This window comes from Triticum aestivum, chromosome 6D (assembly GCF_018294505.1).
Source record: "Triticum aestivum cultivar Chinese Spring chromosome 6D, IWGSC CS RefSeq v2.1, whole genome shotgun sequence".
Taxonomy (NCBI): Eukaryota; Viridiplantae; Streptophyta; class Magnoliopsida; order Poales; family Poaceae; genus Triticum; species Triticum aestivum.
In genome coordinates, this window is record NC_057811.1 from 125,587,213 (window position 1) to 125,603,979 (window position 16,767).

Genomic DNA, 16,767 nt, shown 5'->3' on the forward strand with positions numbered 1-16,767 from the left:
TCTTTAAACTTTTTTATATTGCAAAAAAAGGGAATACATGTTCAAGTATCTCAATGTAAATGTGCCTATGTACGCACTAGAAATGATCATCTCATGTGAACACAAATGTTTTTATAAAAATGTATTAGTGTATTTTTTTGAAAGATGTTCACATATGTACATGTAAGTGTTTGCAGTATTCAGATATTCAAAAATGTCCGAATATACAAAAATGTTCCTTGCATATTTGAAAAATGCTCATGTATTAAAAAATTCATGTACTTAAAAAGTCCATGTGAGGTTCATAAATGTGTGTCATGGGCGTGAAGGTGTGTCAAGTGTTGCACAAAGGCGTGTTGCGCAACATGCGAAGGTGTACTACGCGGCGTGGTGCACACGTAAAGGTGTGGTGTGAAGGTGTGCTCCATTGTTGTGTGCAAGGTGTGATGCTCATCATGTGTTGCACAACAAAGTATAGGTACACTACTTGTCGTGGTGGGCACACGGCAGATGCCAAGGGATGGCAGAAGAGAGGAGGAGGCTCGAGGGCACTGGTGGGCTCCAGAGGCGAGGTCGGCATGAGCGAGCGCGGGACGCAAGACATACCCAGGTTCGGGGCTCTCCGGAGAGATAACACCCCTAGTCCTGCCGAGTGTAGTTTATATGTAACAGTACAGAGTTGCTCCTAGAGCTGTATTGAGGAAGAAGGAGGGCAGGCCAAGGCTTAGGCTGCTCCCTCTCCTTGGGTGTGTGTGTTCTGCTGATCAGTCTGCCGGTGTTCGCTGAATGCGTGCCCGTATGCATGCATGAGGGCTCCTGGGGGGTTTTATAGGTCAACCCCACACGGGTACAAAGGTAATGTTACAAGGCCGTGGGGCTGGGTTGTCATTGTCCGGGAAGCCGGCGCTGGGACCCGCCGGGGGTCAGGGCTCGCCGGGTTCTCCGGGCGCGGGACCCCCTGGGACGGGGGCACTGTTGGCCGTCTCGTCGATCGTCAGGGAGTGGCCGGGTTGAGTCGGCTACAGTGGCGCTCCGTCAGGTCGCCGCTTGCTGGCGTCATTGATGACGACGGTTGCACTGTTGCCACGCCGGCCCTGGTCAGCGGGTAGGTGGGGCACTGTTGCCACGCCCCGGCTGTCCTGAGGCATGGGCGGGGCACTGTTGCCTCGGTCATCGGTAGGTGGAGACTCGTCCCATCGTACGGCTGAGATGGGACGGGAGCTGACCCGTGGCCGGGTTGAGGAACGCGCCAAGGGTGCAGCTGGCTTGTCGGAGAAGTCTTGGCGTGCTGGGTTCGGCTGTCTTGAGCTGGTTGTTGGGGCTGAGTTGAGGAGTCCAGCCGGGTTGGAGGACTTGGCCGGGTTGAGGGGCTTGGCCGGGTCGAGCTACCTGGCCAAGCGTGGCCCGGCTTGAGTGGCGATGCTGGCCCCGTCGTTTTTGAAAAGGATCCGGGTTCCGTTGCCTGCCCGGGGTTCATCCCCCCGACAGTAGTCCCCGAAGCTGTGAAGGTCCGCCGTCTTCGGATAGGAGGGCCTTCGCAGTTTCCCTTCCCTGAGGAGGTGAATTTTATGGCCGTCAGGTCCGGCAACACCCACTGTGTGCCGGCTTCCGGAAGCCGGATCGCGGCACCCTGTCAGAGGCGGGAAACCGAGGAGTCCGTCGAATCTTGGGGGTAATCTTTGGACTTCGCGCGGGCGCCACGTGGTGCCCGGAAGCTGGAGGGGCCTGACAGGCCACGCGTGCGACGGGACAGGGCGACGCACTGGGGCCCGCGGCCGCGCGCCCTCGGCCCACGCGCGCGGATTTATTGCGGCGTCCGCAAGTCGTTTGTCATTCTCGCAGCAGTTATTGCGCACGTACGTGCGGAGTTATTGCGGGGAAGTGGGAGAGGCGGGCGCAAACGATCCCACTCCCCCACGTTTCAAACCGCGGCTTATAAATTGGGGCGAGGAGGGGGCGGCGGAAATCATTCTCGCTCGCGCCCCCTGCCTTCGTCTTCCTTCCTCTGCTTCTTGCGACCGCCGCGCGCTGCGACGCCCGTTGCTTTGAGCAGAACTTCGTAGCCACCTTCTTCTTTCTTCTCTCGTATCTTTGTCGATGGCGCTGCCGTCGGGCTTGTGGATGGGCTCGACCGTCACCCTCGATGACATCGCCTATCTTCGCACCGCTAGGCACCTGCCAGGGGTGACGGAGGTTGTCGTGCGCTTGCCGCAGGGCGAGCGGGAGCCGCGGCCCGAGGGCACGGAGCGCGTGGTCATCTTCCCGCACTTCAAGCGCGGGCTTGGGCTTCCTGCGAGCACTTTCTTCTGCGACTTCCTGGAGTTCTTCGAGCTCCAGCCTCACCATCTTGGCGCCAGCGCAATCGTGCAGCTTTCGGGCTTCGTCACCCTCTGCGAGGGGTACCTGGGGGTCGAGCCTTCGATCGACCTCTGGGTGCGCTTCTTCTCCTTGAAGCAGCAGGGGCCGAGGCCCGGGGAGATGTCCGAGTGCGGGGCCGCTGTCATCTCCAAGCGGTTGGGCGCTGACTGCTCCAAGATGCCGCTGGAGGATTCTGCCAAGAAATGGCAGAATTCCTTCTTCTACGTCCGCAACCTCGGCGCGGACCGCATCAACTTGCCGCCCTTCGTTAACTCGCCGCCGAGGGAGAAGCGGAATTGGGGCTACTACCCCAAGCATCCGTCGCAGGAGGTGCTTAACCTGTGCGAGTGGGTGTCGGTGATGAAGGAGCGGGAAGGGCTCACCGGCACCGACCTCATCACCGCTTTTATCGTCTGCCGCGTGCTGCCGCTGCAGCAGCATAGCCACCTCATCGGTCAGATGACCGGCCTTCAGGACCCCAACCGCATGGCGAACTTGCGGCTGGGGGCGGACCAGGTTGTGCGTCGGGTCAACGACATCTCCAAGGCCAATCTGCAGGACAACTGGGAGTTTGGGAAACCCCAGTACAGCCACGCGAACCCGGCACCGATGGTGAGTCCTTGGTCTTCGTACTTTGCTGCTGCCCATCTTCTCATTCGCCCTGACGCGACGCGGGAGGTGCTTCTGAACACCATCCGGCATCCTTACAACCGGGCGCGGACGCAGGTGGTGCTCGTTGGCTCGGGGGAGCCTGAGGCCCGTGGCGGAGGGGAGGGGGCGACCGCCGATGCGGGCGCAGGGCGCCGACTGGGTAAGTTTCGTCTTCTGTATTTCTCGAGTTGCTTAGTCGGTGTGCAGCGCGGGGAAAGCTGACGCGAGTTGCCAATGTAGCGGTGCCGGGTGGAGGAGGCGGCGGCGCGGTCGGAGCCGGGTCGTCTTGTGACACCCAAAAATTTTATTTGGCTTTTTTTAAAAAAAATTATTTGATTTGAGGGGTGTTATTTAAAATTTTCTTCTAAAGAACTCTCCCTCTCAAAAACTTTCTTTTATGACAAGTGTTTTGTTTGGATTCACCCAAGACTTGATTTTTGGTCTTGGAGGTTTTTCCATCTTATGTGGACTCAACACCAAATGTTTTCATTTGGGAAATTTCTTTTGGAAAAATCTTTTAAATAGCCCTATGGCATTTGGAGTGACCTTCTTCCCCTTTTCAAAATCTCCTCTTGCCATGACCTAAGTGGAAATCCCCTCCCAAAAGCCATTCCCCATCTTTGTGTCATGATATACTTCAAATCCAGCAGTTTGAACCTCCCCATAAATTTTTCTTCCATTTAATTCTTATCAAAAATAATTTCTGCCTTCTACTTTAGCTCTTGGAGATTTACAAAGGAGCTACCATTTCTACTTTGAGTTTTGCCTCCAAACCAATTTCCCTAGCTAGTCCTTAGATCCCTCAACCAAGATCCATGAAGATCCACTGGTCTCGAGTTCAAATATTTCAAATTGTGCTTGCTGCAAGTTTGGACCATATTTGCCAAATTTGATGAAATTCAATTGTTTTCTCCTCCTAAAAATCTGAGAAAATTCAGGCAGCCTCTGGATGCATTGAGAGGTCACCTCACCAAGTCCCAGCTCCAGAAAAAAAATTCTTCATGCCAAATCATTTCGTCGAACACCTGAAGGACACTATTTCTATCAATGTTCAGAAATTCAGTGATACAGTTTCAGTGAGCACTGTCGTTTTCTTCAGAACCCGTTCTCGATCTCGCCAGTAGCCGCGGTGGCGCCGTGCGCACTGTGCTTCCTTCTTATCCCTGCGCCGCACGATCGCCTGGAGGCTTGCGGGAGTCGGCGACGAGCAGGAGGAGGTGCGGCACCCCGTGAGCGACGGCAGCGGCGGCCTTTGCGGCTGCCAGAGAGAGACGCAGCGTTGGACGGCGCCGTCCAGCGCCGCACAAGCCACCAGAGGCCACCGCGTGGCCTTCCACTCACCCGTGCACGCTGCAGTCCTTCGTCGTGAACTGGTAGGCGCGGAGCGCGCTCCCTGCCGCCGCCGTGCCCGTACGGCCGTCCCGTCGAGGATCGGCGCATTACGCCTAGCCCTACCGAGGTTTAGCGGGGGAACGGCACCAGTGATCCTCCCTGATGGTGCCTAGCCACCTAAACCCCCTGCCAAACCTCTGCCTCGCCGTAATCGCTCGCTGGAGCTATCCCGTTCACGGCCACCCCCTCGGATCGCCTATAAAAGGAGGCCCCGAGCTCGAACTCGAACCCACACCACCTCTACACACCACGCCCAGCCACTGGAAGAACTCCGAGGGAGTCTTCTTCCCCAACTCCGGCCGCCGTGACCCGCTTCGGGATCCAGCTCGATTCACCCCCGTGCGTGCACCCCTACCCCTCAGCTCTTGCCAGTAACCTCCTAGTACACCCACTCTTCTAACCTACACGTCAATTTGGAGTTTGCAGCACCCACCGGAGTACTCCACCATCGCCCGAACCACCGTCCGCCGGAGAAAGTGTCGCCGTCGACGTGGTGCTCTCCGACGGCCAAGTCCACCACCCACCGACGCGGAAGATCAACCTGAACCTCTTGGTACCCTCCGATCTCTCTGCCTCGCCGTGGTTCAACGCCGGCGACCACCGCAGCCTTCGGGCGCCGGCGAGCTCCATTGGAGTTTTAAACCTGACGGGTGGGACCCCCCGTCAGCCTCTCTTCTCTTCCCCCCTCGAACCGTTTTCTGATGGCGCCTTCGGGCATAATGCGTTTTCTCTTTGGGCTGGCGCATTTCATTCCGAAACGTTTTCTGTTTTCTCAAACAAGTCCCTGGATCTTTTCTGTTTCATCACAGATCAGTCCTTGGACTAAAACCCTTATATCTTTTTAATAAAAGATGATTTTTGATTGATTCTTTTTCTGTCGGTCTTATATCTTTGTCTAGTTTTTTATAGTATTTATTTGGAAAAAATTTGGAACAATTTTTTTATGCACACAACGATGTTCACGTTAGTATACGGTTTCGTTATACCGTAGGTTCCGGAGGAGGTGACGGAGCCGCGAACTTCGCCGAGCTAGACTCCGACTTCTCCGAACCAGGCAAGCATGTTTGAACCTTTGATATGATAGGTGTTTTGCATGTTTGCTTGAATGGTTTGTGCATGGCATATGAGCATCGGTGAGTATTACGTTGCATGCAAGGCAACTAACCATGCGTTTCGAAGTTACTGTGATCTTTGATGAGAGATGACCTGATCATGTGGTGACATGAAAGGCAGTAAGGTGGTATTGTTGTAGCATGCCAGTCTTACGTCATCTGATAAACTCCGACGTTAACGTGGACTGAGCCACGTTACCGTCCTTCCCCCTTTCGTGCTGCCACATGTTTTCTGCAAAGAATACGGTTTAGTAAGTTGTTAACCTCTTTCCTTTTACACACCAAATAGAGGGGCCGGGATGAGGGTTCCATGGCCCTGGATTAAAGCCAGTCATCCGGTCAGGGGGCATGGGTGTTTCCGGTTGGGACCGAGAGGGGGGCACCCCTTAGAGCGCGCGGTATAAATTTGATCCCATGCTACATGAGGTTGTAGCCTCCCCGTCTCAAAGTTTTCCTTGAACGTTGCCGAGGGTGATTCCTGGCATTGGAATGTTGAATGGGTGTGTACTGGTTAGATGTGTTTCTCCTAAAACACCGTAAACGGAACTAGTCCCTTGTGACTACTGAAATCCGTTGGCTGTGGTTAAATAGTACAAACTCTGCAGAGTCAAATCCTTCCGAGTCATCGTGTCCATGATCAAGGACCATGGCCAGTATATCCATATCTATGTCAGTCCTCGTGGCAAAACCCCGGTGAGCAAGCTTGAGTGGTAAATCCCCCGGTGAACAATGCTTGAGTGGTAAACCCGGTCGAATTGTTATTCCTGTGGATGGACTAACCTTTTATTTATCTCGTACCTGAATATTCCCTTGAAAAGATTTACATTCATGAGCTACTGAAATATTAAGTTATGAAATATAAGCCCTTTATGTGATGTCGCTCAGACGTCCGACTGTGGCACTCTCGTCATTTACTTTCAATATAAGCCCTTTATGTGATGTCGCTCAGACGTCCGACTGTGGTACCCTTGTCATTTACTTTCAATATAAGCCCTTTATGTGATGTCGCTCAGACGTCCGACTGTGGCACGCTCGTTATTTACTTTTGATATAAGCCCTTTACGTGATGTCGCTCAGACGTCCGACTGTGGCACGCACTGTTATTTATCTTCCATTATAAGCTCTTTATGAGGTGTCGCCTTGACGCCCGACTGCGGCATTGTTATTTCATTTGTATCCTTTCGAGGAGTCATTCAGACACTCGATTGGCCTTCAGTACTACATTGGGATTTCGGGAGGACTACCGCCCGACTTCCCTTTTATTTTCCCATGCATTGCTATCTCATTCCCTGAGTGCGCTTTGTTAATCTGTTCATATGCATCATGTTTACATTTGTTATATCTTAAGTCCGAACTGTCTTGCGAGTACTTTCATAGTACTCACCTGGCTTGTTGATTTGGCCAGATGTTGACGAAGGCGATCTCATGGATGAAGAGTTTGATAGTGAGTCTGACGCCAAGAGGAGTCCCAGTCAGTCCCGTGCGATCCTGGATATTGGTCACTTATATTATATACGCTTCCGCCACCCACAATAAGAATCCTCGAGCCTCACTCCGACGCTCGAAGAGCTGTTAGATTCAGGGGTCATGTCACCCACTTCACTGTGATATACCCACCACCGTTTTTATTGTGAGCCAGTAGTTATGCCACCCTATCCGCCTTTATGTGTAATATCGGCGTGCTTGTAATAAATTGTTGAGCCGTCTCCGCTCAACCTTGTATTATATTTAGTACTCCTGGTTTTTCTTCTGTGATCAAGATATTGTCTACCGGTGAGAAGGATTCTTCTCTACTGGTCCGTAAAAGGGATCGGTTTCTCAATAAATATTTTTATTGGAAAACCGGTCGTGACAAGCTTGGTATCAGAGCCAGGCTGACTGTAGGAAGCCACTAGGTGCGATCGCTAATCGGTTATTAGCGTTTTTAGTGCTTTTTCAGCATTTTGCAAATGTAGCTATTTTCTGTTGGTCATCATAAATTTATGATATGACTACTCAGAATTTTTGCCTACTTTTGTAGATGGCTGGCAGCAACTGCGAGACTCGAGTGTTCACTAATGTGACCGAGGGGTTTGTCAAACTCCTCGTCTCCATCACCAAGCTCACGATCGGGCCAGCGACTCGTCCGGAGTTCACGCTTTACCAGCACAAGCTCAGCGACGACGTGTCTATGCACCAGGCCGTGGTGCAATTCAAGGGAGGACGTTCTGCGTCTCGCCACTTCCGTTTTGTGGGGAGGGCCATGCCTACGGAGAGGCATGCCATGCAGATGGCTGCCCGTGAGGCAATAGGTCGCCTTCGGGACATCCTTCCTATGATGAAGACTCGTCGCTACCGCTACCTCCCATGCCATGTGCCATATACTTGTCACTATGCATTCGCCTGCCATAGGGGAGAGCGAGATGAAGCTATCGAGATGCTTGTTGAGTATCTCAAAGCTCTGGAGGAAGCTTTCGACAACCTCGTGGACGATCTTGTGGCTGCCCGCATGGACTTAGTTCGGGGCGGTTCTGCCAGCAGGAAGGAGCTTCTCCACATGGCACCGCCACTGACTTTCATCTCATCCTCAGCATCCTATTCACCTGCCATTTTGGCCACCGCTCGCCGTCTGCCTACCACTGAGGAGTTCGACCGGGTCATTGCTCCTACTCCAGTCAGAGCTGCACCGCCTGCCGCACCCACACTACCGCCTGTCGCACCCGCGCCATCACCTCAGCGCAGTACTACGCGCCTGGAGCCTATTAGGGAGGAGGTGGAGGTTGAGTCTCCTGCACCGCTGGGTCTTGCCCTCGGCAAGGGGAAGGACATCTTCACCATCTCCGACTGAGTGCGACTAGTAGCCGCGCGATGTGTCTCCATGTATGATATGTTTTATATGTACTTAAGCTTGTAGTAGTTGTATGCGCTTCATTCCAGAGGAGTGTGCTAGCCTAAAATAACATGTCAGGAGTGTGTACGCACATCCTGAGTGATGTATCGTATGTTTGCGTATCGCGTGTAAGATATGTCTAAGCAGTCCTTCTCCGTGCGCAATCAAATATTTTCTTGAAAAATCTTGAGGTCTTTTAAATTTTTGCCTTTGCAATATTTTCCTTGTGCCACACAGTTCTTCTCATGAGTTTTGCAAAATAATACCCCAGAGTGGAAAATGTCTCGTCCGTGGACTCGTTCCATGCCAAATCCACCCGAAGAAGTTTATGGGACTCAGACAAGCAACAACTTCACTCAGGGGCAGTCTAGTAAACAGGACAGCGAGGCAGCCTTATCTCAAGTATGCCGCCTTTTCGAACAAAGCCAACAGCAACACCAAGAAATGATGAATCACGTCATCAATATGGGAAATCACCGTGAGCCATACCAACCACACTCCAAGTTGTCTAAACTGCAGAAGACACGTGCTCCAATGTTTGCTCACACTGATAGACCGCTTGAAGCCGATGATTGGCTTCGAGACATCGAAAGAAAGTTGATTATTGCTCAATGTTCAGATCATGAGAAGGTGCTTTATGCACCTCACTACCTCACTGGAGCAGCTGCAGCATGGTGGGAGAACTTCCTACACATGCATCCCAGTGAACATAACATCACCTGGGAAGAGTTTAAGGAAGGCTTTCGTGGGGCACACATCCCCAGGAGCATCATAAAAATCAAGAAAAGAGAATTTGATGACCTCAAGCAGAGAGGTATGACCGTGACGGAATACAATAGTCAGTTTACCCAGCTATCTCGTTATGCCTACGATGAGCATATGACTGAGAACAAAAGGATGGAAAAAAATTTGGACGGCCTGGCGCCAGCACTAAAATGCCAACTGGTCATACACACTTTCCCAGATTTCAAAACTCTGGTTGACAAGGCCATTACGTTGGAGAATGAGCGCCGCAGTCTGGAGGATATTCGTAAGCGAAAGAGGGACAAGACGACTCTTGCTCGCAACAACCGGAGCAAGACTGATGTTCAGAGGAATGAAGCGAGGAAATCCACGACAACTGCTCTAAGGCCAACCAGACAGTTTCATTCAAGGGACAAGGACTTTATTTACCGTCCAGGGGTCACTTGCTATGCTTGTGGTGAAGAAGGGCACTATGCCAAACAGTGCCCAAAACCAAGGAACTCTGCCCCCAAGCCGAACAATGGAGGGAATAACCCAGCCCCCAAGCGCAACAATTTCAATCCCAACAACAATCACAGGAAGGGTCACCTGAACCATGTGACCAGGGAAGAAGCACATAATGCCCCAGACATCGTACTCGGTACGTTCCCTATCAACACAATACCTGCCACGGTTTTGTTTGATTCTGGAGCCTCTCACTCGTTCATTTCGAAGAGTTTTGTTTTGCAACATGGTTTTCCGATACTTCCTTTGGAAAAATCTATGATCATCAAGTCCCCCGGGAATAAGCAGATCACTCAGAGTTACTGCCAAGGAGTGATTATTGAATTCGAAGGACTAAAGTTTCGGGCTAATCTCATCGTGTTGGAAAATAAAGGACTGGATGTTAGGGATGGATTGGTTGACCACCAACAAGGGATTTATTGACTGTTTCAATCGGACTGTGATTCTCACTCACCATCATGGCAAGACAATTAAGGTTACAGCTCAAGAGAGACCACAGTCACGGCAACCAAAGTTGAACAAAGTGGACATTTCAGAACTGAGAAAAGTTCCAGTGGTGTGCGAGTTTCCCGACGTATTTCCTGAAGAACTACCAGGCATGCCACCAGACCGAGAGATAGAGTTCAGCATTGAACTAGCACCTGGCACCACTCCCATCTATAAGAAACCTTATAGAATGGCACCCTCAGAGTTGGTAGAATTGAAGAAGCAAATAAAGGAATTACTGGACAAAGGATTTATTCGAGCCAGCTCCTCACCTTGGGGTTCACCAGTATTATTCGCCAAGAAAAAGGATGGGACACTGAGATTGTGTATAGACTATCGAGCTCTCAATATGGTCACCATCAAAAACAAATATCCGATGCCACGGATAAATGACCTATTTGACCAGCTCGCAGAAGCCAAGGTGTTCTCAAAGATTGATTTAAGATCCGGATATCATCAATTAAAAGTAAGGACAGAAGATATCCCTAAGACAGCATTCACCTCCAGATACGGATTATATGAGTTCACAGTAATGCCGTTTGGACTGACGAACGCCCCCGCATATTTCGTCCACCTCATGAACAAAGTGTTTATGAAATTTATGGACAAATTTGTTGTGGTGTTCATTGATGACATTCTGGTATACTCAAGGACACCAGAAGAACATGCTGAGCATCTCAGGATTGTATTGGGAGAACTAAGGAAACATCATTGTACGCCAAATTTAGCAAGTGTGAATTTTGGCTAAGGCAAGTTGGTTTTCTAGGCCATATATTAACCCAAGAAGGCGTGGCCGTAGACCCAGAAAAGGTCAAAGCCATACTTGACTGGAAACCACCAGCCAACGTGACAGATGTACGGAGTTTCCTAGGAATGGCCGGATATTACAGAAGATTTATTGAAGGATTCTCCACTGTGGCAAAACCAATGACACAGTTGCTCAAGAAAGACAAGAAATTTGTATGGACGGAAGCATGCGAGAAAAGCTTCCAAGAGCTCAAAAAGAAACTAACAACAACACCGGTTTTGATTGTGCCAGACATACACAAGAGTTTTGAAGTGTATTGTGACGCATCCCGGAAGGGCCTCGGGTGTGTATTGATGCAGGACGGCAAAGTTGTCACGTATGCTTCCAGGCAACTACGGAAGCATGAGGAAAATTATCCTACTCATGACTTGGAGCTAGCAGCAGTCATCCATGCACTCAAAGAATGGAGGCACTTTCTACTGGGAAATCGTTGTGAAATATATACGGACCATAAGAGCCTTAAATATATTTTCACGCAACCAGAGCTAAATTTACGACAACGACGCTGGTTGGAATTGGTCAAGGACTATGATGTCGGCATTCACTACCATCCAGGGAAAGCAAATGTAGTGGCAGATGCTCTTAGTCGGATCCCCAGCCCGGGCAACGACAGTCCACAGAACTTGAGGCCTGAGTTTCAGCAGGAGTTCGCTAGACTCAACATGGTGCTAGTCTCTGAGAGCAACGTATCAAATCTGGAGATACAGCCCACCCTAATGGAACAAATTAAGAAGGCTCAGCAGGGACATCCCAGCATCGAAGGTATAAAGAGAAAAATGAGCCTTGGCAAGGCTTCAGAGTTCGTCACGGACAATGAGGGAATATTATGGTACGGGGACAGACTTTGCGTACCAAACATCGAGGAACTCAAGCATCAAATCCTAACCGAAAGCCACACCGCTCCATACTCGATCCACCCTGGAGGAACCAAAATGTACAAAGACATTCAGGAAAGATTTTGGTGGCACGGTATGAAAAGGGATATAGCCGCATTCATTGCTTGTTGCGATTCATGTCAGCGCATTAAAGCCGAGCATCAAAAGCCAGCAGGGCTACTCCAGCCAAACAGGATACCTGAGTGGAAATGGGATGAAATTGGAATGGACTTCATCATCGGACTACCTCGATCACAACGCGGAAATGACGCCATATGGGTCATCACAGATAGGCTAACCAAGGTAGCACATTTCATTCCCGTGAAGACAACCTATTCCACTCAAAGGCTAGCTAAGCTTTATCTCTCCCGTATAGTTTGTTTGCATGGAGTCCCAAAGACTATAATATCCGACTGAGGCACCCAATTTGTCTCTAAATTTTGGGATCACTTACAACAAGCTCTGGGCACACAACTAGCATTCAGTACAGCGTACCACCCTCAGATTGATGGACAAACGGAACGCGTGAACCAAATCCTAGAGGACATGCTGAGAGCCTGTGTGCTCACCTATGGATCCAGTTGGGAACAAAGTTTGTCGTATGCCGAGTTCGCATACAACAACAGTTACCAAGCCAGCTTACAAATGGCACCTTTTGAAGCACTGTACGGACGGAGGTGTCGTACCCCACTAAATTGGTCTGAGACAGGTGACAGTCGTATCTTCGGCCCAGACATGCTCAAGGAGGCCGAGGAGAAAGTTAAACAGATCAGGGACAGACTCAAGACAGCTCAAAGCCGACAAAAGAGCTATTACGATCGAAAACATCGTGATGTCAGCTTTGAACCCGGTGAATATGTATACCTACGAGTGTCTCCTATGCGAGGCCTACAACGGTTCAAAATAAAGGGAAGCTAGCCCCGAGATTTATTGGGCCTTTCTGTATAGTTGCACGAAGAGGCACAGTAGCCTACCAGCTAGACATACCCAAAGAGCTGTCAGACGTCCACGACGTGTTTCACGTCTCACAGTTGAGAAAATGTGTAAGCAACCCGGAAAAGCATGTATCTCATGAGAGCATTGATGTGCAACCAGACCTCACCTACAGAGAGCGGCCAGTAAAGATTTTGGAAGAATCTGAAAGGAGGACCCGTCAGAAAACAACTAAAATTTTCAAGGTTCAGTGGAGCAATCACACCGAGGATGAAGCTACATGGGAAAGAGAAGATTTTCTTCAGGCAGAGTACCCACATCTATTTGAGGATCAGCTGAAATCTTGGGGACGAGATTTTTCCTAAGGGGGTAGGTGTTGTGACACCCAAAAATTTTATTTGGCTTTTTCAAAAAAAAATTATTTGATTTGAGGGGTGTTATTTAAAATTTTCTTCTAAAGAACTCTCCCTCTCAAAAACTTTCTTTTATGACAAGTGTTTTGTTTGGATTCACCCAAGACTTGATTTTTGGTCTTGGAGGTTTTTCCATCTTATGTGGACTCAACACCAAATGTTTTCATTTGGGAAATTTCTTTTGGAAAAATCTTTTAAATAGCCCTATGGCATTTGGAGTGACCTTCTTCCCCTTTTCAAAATCTCCTCTTGCCATGACCTAAGTGGAAATCCCCTCCCAAAAGCCATTCCCCATCTTTGTGTCATGATATACTTCAAATCCAGCAGTTTGAACCTCCCCATAAATTTCTCTTCCATTTAATTCTTATCAAAAATAATTTCTGCCTTCTACTTTAGCTCTTGGAGATTTACAAAGGAGCTACCATTTCTACTTTGAGTTTTGCCTCCAAACCAATTTCCCTAGCTAGTCCTTAGAGCCCTCAACCAAGATCCATGAAGATCCACTGGTCTCGAGTTCAAATATTTCAAATTGTGCTTGCTGCAAGTTTGGACCATATTTGCCAAATTTGATGAAATTCAATTGTTTTCTCCTCCTAAAAATCTGAGAAAATTCAGGCAGCCTCTGGATGCATTGAGAGGTCAACTCACCAAGTCCCAGCTCCAGAAAAAAATTTCTTCATGCCAAATCATTTCGTCGAACACCTGAAGGACACTATTTCTGTCAATGTTCAGAAATTCAGTGATACAGTTTCAGTGAGCACTGTCGTTTTCTTCAGAACCCATTCTCGATCTCGCTAGTAGCCGCGGTGGCGCCGTGCGCACTGTGCTTCCTTCTTATCCCTGCGCCGCACGATCGCCTGGAGGCTTGCGGGCGTCGGCGACGAGCAGGAGGAGGTGCGGCACCCCGTGAGCGACGGCAGCGGCGGCCTTTGCGGCTGCCAGAGAGAGACGCAGCGTTGGACGGCGCCGTCCAGCGCCGCCCAAGCCACCAGAGGCCACCGCGTGGCCTTCCACTCACCCGTGCACGCTGCAGTCCTTCGTCGTGAACTGGTAGGCGCGGAGCGCGCTCCCTGCCGCCGCCGTGCCCGTACGGCCGTCCCGTCGAGGATCGGTGCATTACGCCTAGCCCGACCGAGGTTTAGCGGGGGAACGGCACCAGTGATCCTCCCTGATGGTGCCTAGCCGCCTAAACCCCCTGCCAAACCTCTGCCTCGCCGTAATCGCTCGTCGGAGCTATCCTGTTCACGGCCACCCCCTCGGATCGCCTATAAAAGGAGGCCCCGAGCTCGAACTCGAACCCACACCACCTCTACACACCACCAATACCACGCCCAGCCACTGGAAGAACTCCGAGGGAGTCTTCTTCCCCAACTCCGGCCGCCGCGACCCGCTTCGGGATCCAGCTCGATTCACCCCCGTGCGTGCACCCCTACCCCTCAGCTCTTGCCAGTAACCTCCTAGTACACCCACTCTTCTGACCCGCACATCAATTTGGAGTTTGCAGTACCCACCGGAGTACTCCACCATCGCCCGAACCACCGTCCGCCGGAGAAAGTGTCGCCGTCGACGTGGTGCTCTCCGACGGCCAAGTCCACCACCCACCGATGCGGAAGATCAACCTAAACCTCTTGGTACCCTCCGATCTCTCTGCCTCGCCGTGGTTCAACGTCGGCGACCACCGCAGCCTTCGGGCGCCGGCGAGCTCCATTGGAGTTTTAAACCTGACGGGTGGGGCCCCCCCGTCAGCCTCTCTTCTCTTCCCCCCTCGAACCGTTTTCTGATGGCGCCTTCGGGCATAATGCGTTTTCTCTTTGGGCTGGCGCATTTCATTCCGAAACGTTTTCTGTTTTCTCAAACAAGTCCCTGGATCTTTTCTGTTTCATCACAGATGAGTCCTTGGACTAAAACCCTTATATCTTTTTAATAAAAGATGATTTTTGATTGATTCTTTTTCTGTCAGTCTTATATCTTTGTCTAGTTTTTTATAGTATTTATTTGGAAAAAATTTGGAACAATTTTTTTATGCACGCAACGATGTTCACATTAGTATACGGTTTCGTTATACCGTAGGCTCCGGAGGAGGTGACGGAGCCGCGAACTTCGCCGAGCTAGACTCCGACTTCTCCGAACCAGGCAAGCATGTTTGAACCTTTGATATGATAGGTGTTTTGCATGTTTGCTTGAATGGTTTGTGCATGGCATATGAGCATCGGTGAGTATTACGTTGCATGCAAGGCAACTAACCGTGCGTTTCGAAGTTACTGTGATCTTTGATGAGAGATGACCTGATCATGTGGTGACATGAAAGGCAGTAAGGTGGTATTGTTGTAGCATGCGAGTCTTACGTCATCTGATAAACTCCGACGTTAACGTGGACTGAGCCACGTTACCGTCCTTCCCCCTTTCGTGCTGCCACATGTTTTCTGCAAAGAATACGGTTTAGTAAGTTGTTAACCTCTTTCCTTTTACACACCAAATAGAGGGGCCGGGATGAGGGTTCCATGGCCCTGGATTAAAGCCAGTCATCCGGTCAGGGGGCATGGGTGTTTCCGGTTGGGACCGAGAGGGGGGCACCCCTTAGAGCGCGCGGTATAAATTTGATCCCATGCTACATGAGGTTGTAGCCTCCCCGTCTCAAAGTTTTCCTTGAACGTTGCCGAGGGTGATTCCTGGCATTGGAATGTTGAATGGGTGTGTACTGGTTAGATGTGTTTCTCCTAAAACACCGTAAACGGAACTAGTCCCTTGTGACTACTGAAATCCGTTGGCTGTGGTTAAATAGTACAAACTCTGCAGAGTCAAATCCTTCCGAGTCATTGTGTCCATGATCAAGGACCATGGCCAGTATATCCATATCTATGTCAGTCCTCGTGGCAAAACCCCGGTGAGCAAGCTTGAGTGGTAAATCCCCCGGTGAACAATGCTTGAGTGGTAAACCCGGTCGAATTGTTATTCCTGTGGATGGACTAACCTTTTATTTATCTCGTACCTGAATATTCCCTTGAAAAGATTTACATTCATGAGCTACTGAAATATTAAGTTATGAAATATAAGCCCTTTATGTGATGTCGCTCAGACGTCCGACTGTGGCACTCTCGTCATTTACTTTCAATATAAGCCCTTTATGTGATGTCGCTCAGACGTCCGACTGTGGCACCCTTGTCATTTACTTTCAATATAAGCCCTTTATGTGATGTCGCTCAGACGTCCGACTGTGGCACGCTCGTTATTTACTTTTGATATAAGCCCTTTACGTGATGTCGCTCAGACGTCCGACTGTGGCACACACTGTTATTTATCTTCCATTATAAGCTCTTTATGAGGTGTCGCCTTGACGCCCGACTGCGGCATTGTTATTTCATTTGTATCCTTTCGAGGAGTCATTCAGACACTCGATTGGCCTTCAGTACTACATTGGGATTTCGGGAGGACTACCGCCTGACTTCCCTTTTATTTTCCCATGCATTGCTATCTCATTCCCTGAGTGCGCTTTGTTAATCTGTTCATATGCATCATGTTTACATTTGTTATATCTTAAGTCCGAACTGTCTTGCGAGTACTTTCATAGTACTCACCTGGCTTGTTGATTTGGCCAGATGTTGACGAAGGCGATCTCATGGATGAAGAGTTTGATAGTGAGTCC